Source organism: Ptychodera flava, unplaced genomic scaffold (assembly GCF_041260155.1).
Source record: "Ptychodera flava strain L36383 unplaced genomic scaffold, AS_Pfla_20210202 Scaffold_127__1_contigs__length_168366_pilon, whole genome shotgun sequence".
Lineage (NCBI taxonomy): Eukaryota > Metazoa > Hemichordata > Enteropneusta > Ptychoderidae > Ptychodera > Ptychodera flava.
The window spans coordinates 2,395-11,628 of record NW_027248309.1 but is presented as its reverse complement, the minus strand read 5'-3'; the positions used below and the strand labels follow the sequence as shown (position 1 = coordinate 11,628).

Below are 9,234 nucleotides of genomic sequence, written 5' to 3'. Positions count from 1 at the left end.
TTACACATTGAAAACACCTCTGAGATTACGCCAAACTGTACCAATGCACACTACAATTTCTCAAATTTTTCCATGCAAGGGAGATGAGCAAGCCCGTCGGACACTTCCCCATCAGCCTTCCGCATGTTCTTCAATCAGTACTTTCAAAGTCTACCCTATCAGATATCCCAGTGAGGACCCTGTTATGATACCCATCCATATTAAACAATACTGTATGTGGTTGTATACTGGTTATAGTGTGACCTTTGACATCTATGTTTTGTTGTGACTTTGAATTTCATTTTGTTGGTTTCACCTTTTTCAACCGTCATGAGATAACCAATGATTATCTAGCAGGGTACACTAGGATTTGAATGGTCTTTACTATTGCTGTATTTATGTAAATTATATAAAATACATGTATTGAAATTTAAGTTTTCAAAAGTGAGGGGGAGGGGGTCAGTCAAAATTTCCATGTAAGAGAGGGGGGTTACTCAAGTTCATCATGGTTTTGGGGGGGGGGCGGGTACTTGAAATTTTGAGTTTCCGACAAAATTCCTCCAACATCCCAAACCCCCCACCACCCCCCCACCCCCTTAGGCTGTAAATAATGACAGCTTCCAATGAAATTTGGGCTGCAGTGTAGCTGTATCTTTTGATGAATTTTTCACAAATTTTATAATATCAACTCTAGTTTCTTGTTCTTCTTCTGAAAGCTTATAGGGAAACAAAGTACTTAATATCATACACGTGCACATTGCAATGTTATTGACCAGTATATGTAAATCTGGGTCCTGATTGACATGTACACCTCTGGAGCAGAAAAAGTGATAATGGAATGTTTATAAACAATCATCACAAGTGACAATTACCTACAGGTTTGTTATTATACTACAGAGATCACCATGATACTGAGGGGAGGCATGAAATAATAATTGTGTTTTCTCAGTGCTCTGAAAGTTGAATTTTTCCTCTCTTTGAGCTGGACTACCTTAAACAGTTCTGTGTACTAGCTGTAATATGATGATGCTTAGTATTGCGGGTTATATCTGTTAAGTTGCCCACTGTTTGTCTGTGGTAGGTGTAGTGGTTTAGGAGTTTTTGATCCTAACATACATGTACAATGTACATACAATCTGTGTGCTGAGCAGTGTAAGGTTCACGTCTGTCCACCATACTGACTAATAGGAAATCCTCTACCAAATGGAGATGCAATCCCACTGTCTTCATCTTGAGACAACTGTCCCTGGTAGTTGGTTCCTTTCTTTGCGTGGTAAAATGCTGCCTTGAAGTCGGTTTTGGATTTATCTTGCTTCCTCTTCTGCATGGATATACACACCTGTTCCCTAACATAGAAATAATAATAAACTCATGGAAGACAATCATGGACCAATCATGGAAGATAATAATTTCTCTTCACAAAAAAGTTAGTTTATTTGTGTGTTACATATCCAAGAATTCTTGTGTACAAAGAACAAATAAATTTATTTTTGTCTCCGCTATATGCATGTTTCTCTAACCTAGACATCTCAACCACACTTTTTCCTTCTTGCTCATGTCATATGTAATAGATTGGCTACAACCAATGTCCTGCACAGTTTAAGAATGAGGATTGCTATCACATGCATGTTGTGTATAATTCTGGATGGATTAGTGTTAAGCTGATGCACCTGCATAGTTGCTGCTGGCAATGTCAATTAAAATACAGCAATGTATCACTTATGTTTTTGTGAACCTGTGTTTCTAATTAGTATTCTTGTAATTGTAAAGATGCTATACATGTGTAGCTATATAAAGACAACTAACATAAAACACTTTGTGCAAGTTACAAGATACCACTTCCAGCACATCTTTGCAACAGTCACTTGTGTACATATACTTGGGTGCAAGGACTGAAATGGATGAAATTTACCTGTTGTTTGATCATTTCCATTCATCTTTCGTTATAATGTCATGGTCCAAGTCCAATTCAAAGCCCTCCACTTTGTCTTTAACGCTCTTTGTCAAGGTCAATGATATTTCTCATCCTTGATATTGCAGCATTCACTGCTGATCCTGAATTGTAAACAGATAGACTCATGATTACTTATAACTCTTTAAATGACAATGATAACCGGAATGATTAAAATACATTTGATGATGGGATGTATTGCTGGGATGAATTGTAAACACTCTGTATGTCCTTAACCCTAATGATGATAAGCATTACACACATGTAAACGTTATAAATCACGTGTGCATACCAGATGTATTCTCTCATTGGAATATATTTCATCATAACAGTTTTATGGATCCTACGAATGAAGCTACATGTATTGAATGTCTAGTCATGTGCATTTATCATATCATCTGCATTTCACTAGGCAATTCATAGAGTGCCAAGTCTAAAGAAAAGTTTTAGCAAATTCAGCTAAAAAAGAGAAAATAACTTCACCAAAAATGTGTAAGCCATGTTTATCACAACAAAATTACTGATTAAATACTAGTAGAGGTGTAATACATTTGATCTACTCAAGAGGGTATTTTAAAAAGAACTACAACTGTGTATGACAACAGCAGTGTTTCCGCTGCCACTCGCAAGAGCGTGAAATGGGAAATGAAATGTCTGCAGATTGGGAAATATTTTTCAACTATCCTTCGCAAAAACTGGTTAGTGCTATTTTTCAGGGGGCTGATCGAGAGTGTAGTTAAAAGGCAGAGATATTTTTCAACATCCCTGGGTGGTCATTCTTTCCTCGCTTTAGTGTGCAGTCTCAGAAAACTATTATAATCAGTAACAAGTGATATGCCATGCTTTCAGATGGCTGCATGCAATGACCTGTTATTTTATGATGACAAGTGCTTTGTAAACAATGCTTCTAACATAGTCAGGAAAACACTGATTGCAGTGTATTTTCAAAAACTAAGCAGACAGCAGCAGCCAATGACAGCAAGGGTGGTGAACAGAATGAAACCAGTGTTTCAAAAACCGGCACCTTAGAACACTTCTGTGGCAACCTCAGAGGCAGCTATAAATGAGTGCAGCATGGTAAACTGTCAATTGGATGACGTCCTGAGCCTAACTTCATGTAAATGTTATAACCTTATGCAAATACAATGACCTAGGCCTATCCACAAAACAATTATTCAGCATCGCAGGTGACCTGGGCTAGCCAGAATACACATACAGGTACCTGCTATGGAAAATGACCCAGGCCTATCCTGAATACAATAACGGTACATATTTTATTGAAAATGACCCACGCCTATCCTGAATACGATACAGGTACAGACTGTTTGTATTGATGATAGGCCTTGGTCATCTCCCATTTTGTATTCTACATAGGCCTGAGTCATCTTACATGTACATATGTGTGCATGTATGTGTATTGTGGATTGGCCTAATGTAGGTCATCTTCCATTGCATTTTATATATTATGTGTATTGTGGATATGTCTGTGCCATCTTCCATACCATGTGAATGCATTTGGATTGAGGATAGGCCCGGGTTATCTTCCATACCGTGTACATGTATTTGTGGATATAGGCAGGGGTCACTTTCTGCCATGATGTGTAAAAGTACTGAATATAACACTGTATTGTGGATAGGCATAGGTCATAAATTTGCATGAAGATATAACTAGGATGTTGTCCAGTTGAATGTTTACAATGCTGAACAACAAGCAGCACACTGTGACATGCTAAGTCGTGTTCGAGTACAAGTAAGCAAAAAAGATAATTGCACAGGCTGTCCGCAGAGTTGCAGGGTAGGAGTAGTTACAAAAAAAAGAAAGTGTGCCAGGAATAGTTCGTGAATTTCCATGGCTAGTGTTTGAATAAGAGAAGAGTCAGCTTTTTTTCTGTAAGACATGTGGCCAGACAGGACATTTTAACATATACACCCAGTTTGATTTTGAAACTAAAGCATTCACTGTTTGGACTACCAATAGAAAGAGGCGACTGTTTACACCTAGTGTACAAAATGTAATTACCAGTACACCTTCTTAAAGTGAACAGTTGGTGTAAAAATTAGACTCTGTGATTGGAGAACTGAAAGCACTTGATGACTGAGGCAGAAGCTATGGATCTTTCAAAGGAAACATCTTGAAGTTACCCTGTCAATGATGTAATACTTGTGATACATCTTGATACATTTACAAAAGTGCAAGTCACATAAGTGTTTGGCACACAGGAAATAAAATTTGTTGTGAATGTTATTAGGAAAGCAGTTTGTTCCATAAAAAATAGTTATTTATTTACATGCCACTGATTATCAGTCGTTCAGGATGGTCCTACTTAAATTTTTAAATCACAAATGGACCTGGTAATGTATTACCTTGAATGTAAATGATTATTGGACTAGTTTAATGTCATCTTGCCATTGTAGCAACTGATAGGACCCACCTGAGTATACAACTGTCAGTTGGATAAAAATCATAAATGCAATTACATGTAATTTTGATGGCTATAGTTCTGGCTAATCAATTTTGGTCTCAATTAGCCATAATGGCTTAGGGGAAAATTTAGCCAGTGGAAACACTGAACAGTGTAAGTACAAACCTGTGCCACAGCAAGGACCCATTGTCTTAGGAAAGTAAATATATTGATGAAAGACTCCCTCAATTCCACAGGTTTTTGCTCTGCATTGATGTCAACACCACGATCTCTGTTCAGTTTTGGCTGTTTGCATAGCCACACACTGTGTATTTCCTTTGCAATGGAGGATGGTATTGTCACTATGTTGCTTTTCACCTGGTTGTCATTGCCCAGTATGCACTGTCTCAGCAAGGGATCTTGAATCTGATTAGGTGAAAGAAAACATTAACTTGAAGCATGCAATGTAAATATTATCTCCTGCAAGTTGCTGACATTAGTTTACATCAGTTCATTCTAAAATATGGCTTTTTATATGCAAGATAAGACAACTTGATTGTTTATGACTTCTGTAATTTTAATTAAAACTATAACTTTGCCCCAAACCCATTGTATTCACTGGTGATTGTGGACCTTTTTAAAGGAAACAGGTACATAATGTAGGTCAAGACGTGTATTCAAGCAAGTAGCAATATATTTATTTATATATTTATTTCAAAGGAAGACCAACAGGAACAAGTCACATTAACAGGCTCCATAAAATATACATAAAAATATAAATGCATAAGGTACAATAAAACAATAAACAACACACAACAAACTATATGAAACCATTTAAAATATGTACAAATTTAAGCATGACATTCTGACCAGGCATCTGAAACTTTGACAAGATAAAGTGATGTCAATGGCAGGGCTGGAAATGCACAATTCATTTAGAGTAGCCATATATCTTTGAAGAGCCAAGTACCTAAATACATTGAGTTTTATACTGCGAGTCTATCTATCTATCTATCTATCTATCTAGAAAATTTGTATAGCGCCTAATATCCAAAGTTAAACAATGTTCAGTGGCGCTTAGAGTTACAATGAAAATGCTCTCTGGAAGATGTAAGTTTTAAGCGTCTTTTGAAAATGTTGACATTAGGAGAGGTTTTTATGTCCAGGGGCAAAGAGTTCCAAAGGACAGGAGCTGCTACAGAGAAGGAGCGGCGACCATAGGTAGTCAGATTCCATCTAGGTGTGTGCAGAAGGCATTTATCAGATGAACGAAGAACACGTGATGAGGCACATGGTGTTATTAAATTCCTGAGATATGTGGAGCTTGTCCATTTAGGGCTTTGTAAGTAATCAGCAAAAGTTTGTATACAATGCGATGATGTACTGGAAGCCAGTGAAGTTGCATAAGTATGGGGGTAATGTGGTCGGATTTCCTGGTCTTTGTAACAATTCTAGCTGCTGTGTTTTGGGCACGTTGTAACCGCTGTAATTGTGTATCGGGCAAGCCATATAGTAGAGCATTGCAGTAGTCAAGCTTTGAAGATATAACGGCGTGGACGAGGGTGGCACAGGAATCTCTGGACAAGTACTTTCTGATACGACCAATTTTGCGAAGGAGGAAGTGAATAGCACTGCAAGTGGCACCAATATGTTGTTGGAATGTATGGTTGTCATCAAATATTACACCGATGTTCCTCGCAAATGAAGTGGTTTCAATAACACTGGAACAGATGTTGATGTCAGTGAAAGGCGCTGGTGAATGGTCAAATTTAGATCGAATTAAAATGACCTCCGTTTTAGAGTTGTTTAACTTCAGCTTGTTTTGTGTCATCCAGCTCATAATATCATTAACAGTTTCTTCAACAGAAGATACGGCAGACGTGGTATTGGATTTCTTGAAAGATAGGTACAGCTGATTGTCATCAGCGAATTGATGGAACTGGAGTTTGTGGCGGTGGATGAGCTGTCCGAGTGGTGATATGTAGATTAGAAACAAGAGAGGTCCAAGAACAGACCCCTGAGGAACTCCGTATCGCAGCATTTGAGGCAGTGATCTTTGTCCATTTAATGTAACTGACTGAGATCTGTCTGTGAGATATGAACGAAGCCATTGAAGAGGAGTAGATTTGATCCCAAGATTTGATAAACGCTGTAAAAGTATGTCGTGATCAATGGTATCAAAAGCTGCAGATAGATCCAATAGAACCAGTAAAACAATTTGTCCAGAGTCAAGAGCAGTGAGAATGTCGTTATGAACAAGGAGGAGTGCTGTTTCTGTACTATGATATTGTCTGTAGGCAGATTGAAGTGGATCGAGTAGATTGTTTTGGTTCAAGAAGTCTTTCAGCTGAGCAGCAACGACCTTTTCAATTACCTTCGACAGAAAAGGTAAATTGGAGATTGGACGGAAGTTTTTGAGAATTTCTGGATCCAGGGTTGGTTTCTTTATGAGCGGCTTGACGACTGCAGACTTCAAAGAATGGGGTAAAAAGCCAGATTCCAGTGACAGATTAACAATCCATGTGATATCAGGAGTAGCTTATCAAGACACAGCTTGACAAATGATGTTGGAAATGGATCCAAACTGCATGTTTTATTCGGCGAATCCTTGATGAGCACAGAGATTTTCTCCTCTGATATTGGTTGAAAATGATCAAAGGATACTGGAGAAATGACTTCCATATCACCAAAGTCATCAGATGAGCTTCGAGCATCAAGGCTTGAGCGGATGTCTGTGATCTTTGTAGTGAAAAAGTCACTGAAACGGTTACTTAATTCCAATGCAGATGTATGGGACGGAAGCAAATTATTATTTGGTGACGATGAAATTGATGATACAATTTTGAAGAGAGACTTCTGGTCATGAGCATTCTTTTCGATGAGATCTTTGTAATAGTTTACTTTGGCGTTTCGGATGAGGGCATTGGTATTTTTGCAGGAATCACGGTAAATTTGTCGGTGAATTTCAAGTTTGGAATTACGCCACTGTTTCTCAGCAGAGCGTCTAGTTTTCTTGGCAACTGCAATTTCGGATGTATACCATTTACAATTTGGTCTTACAGTGACGATACGCTTAAAATGGGTGCATGCTTGTCAAGAAGTTCACAGAGATTTGAATTATAGGTATGAACGGCATCATTCAGATCACGTGGTGGATCAGAGAATACTGCAATGCTGTCAAGGTCTTTCAACAAATCCTTAGTTGAAAGTTTACTCAGTTGACGATATGTGAATTCTTTTTTGAGACGATGTGGTTTCGGGAGAGATAACTTTGCAACAACCGGATTGTGATCAGAGGAGCGGAAGCCATCTACATAGAGGGATGATACGAGTGAGTCAGAGTTGCATATCAGAGTTGCAATGCGGGTTCTAGTACATGTAGTTTACTGAGGAACATCAAAATTAATATGAAACATGACTGGGGACAATCATACACATTATTCTTATATTTCTAAAAAAATATAAATAATTTCCAATGATAAAGAGGCCAAAGGTTCAAACGCTTGCAGAATTCTTCATAATTATTTCGGCTGTAAGGATGCTATGTTTGAAACAAAGGAACTTCATGAATTTCATTTGCACTTGCTTTATTTTGTCCTGTTGTTTTTTTTTGCCAAGGAGACCACACTAAAGACGCATATTCTAAAATACTTACATGTATTACATAAGTTATGTACAAAGCAATTGATGTTGAAGAAAGTATCCGCCAAATAAAACAGAGCATGCGAAAAGCTTAACTGATAATGAATGAGACATGTGCAGGAAATTAAAAATAAAAAATAATTAAAAATTTAAAACAAATCTTACCTGATGAAGGATTTTATTAAAGATCAGTTATCCATCTTTTGCTTCTTGTTCCTTCTAAGTTTCACATACATGTACCTCTGAGGCTTTACGACCAGGGTACGTGAGGTATACTTACAGCTGTAGGCAAATATCAATGAATACAATTAGAATCTTGCAGATAATCCTATTCCTCACTGTCTGTACAATGGATACTCAACTTTATAATCATGAATATATGGGTCAAATGATTAGTAAAATCATTCACTCATTCATTATGTATTACCATGCTATATACATCTCATTTAATTGGTCGAGCTGAACCATGTGACTGACCACAAATACACAGCAATGGTTTGTTTTTATGTCCGTGAAAATGAATAATAATGCTAACATTGTAACTTTTCAGCAAACATGTAAATTGTCAATTGTACAAAGATCAAAATAGTGACAACATCACTGTTCGCTCCCATATAAGTTATCAAAACAAGTCAACAATTGTATGAAACATGGACATACATACAGACAGACTGACATACACAGACTGGCACAGAGTGATGACATTGACCCCAAGTGTGCCTTGGCCCATGGAGAGTGATAAAGATATAACAAACAGCTGAATGTAATGATAAAATAGTTAAGTATAGGCCTATACAGGCACTGAGAGTGAATACGTTACAGCAATTTGATTAGTTTCTTTTCCTTTTCAACTTCTGTGATAATCTTTAAGACAATCAATCTGCAAGGCAGTTTATGTATTGACAAATATGCTATCTTTTACAAGCACACAGCAAACTGTTCTTGATTTTTCATTTACAATATTTGACATAGACTGAAATACATAACATGCAACCAATGTTTACACTTTGCCCATACACCAGATACATGGAGAAATTTCAACATACAATCATCAACTCAGAAACCCTACAGGGAAAAGTAAATTTTTTTTTTTTCCAGAACAGCTGGTGCATCCACATATGGAACAACTTACAAACTTAACCAATTACACAAGGATGATGACACAAGAGATAAAGTTAAACTGTGGTGAACTTGACTATTCCTTTCAAATCCTTAATTAACTTGACATCTTAAACTAAAATACACTGCATGGTTAATTGT

General features: G+C 37.3%; 1 long non-coding RNA gene across 1 annotated transcript; it reads right to left on the bottom strand.

Moving 5' to 3' along the window:
* Positions 1 to 955: 955 nt before the first annotated feature.
* Positions 956 to 8,910, bottom strand: LOC139126711 (uncharacterized). The gene is made up of 4 exons (XR_011550705.1): positions 8,140 to 8,910; positions 4,519 to 4,758; positions 1,892 to 2,034; positions 956 to 1,325 (listed from the first exon to the last, which is right to left on the bottom strand). It is a non-coding gene; the product is annotated as an uncharacterized lncRNA (long non-coding RNA).
* Positions 8,911 to 9,234: the final 324 nt, after the last annotated feature.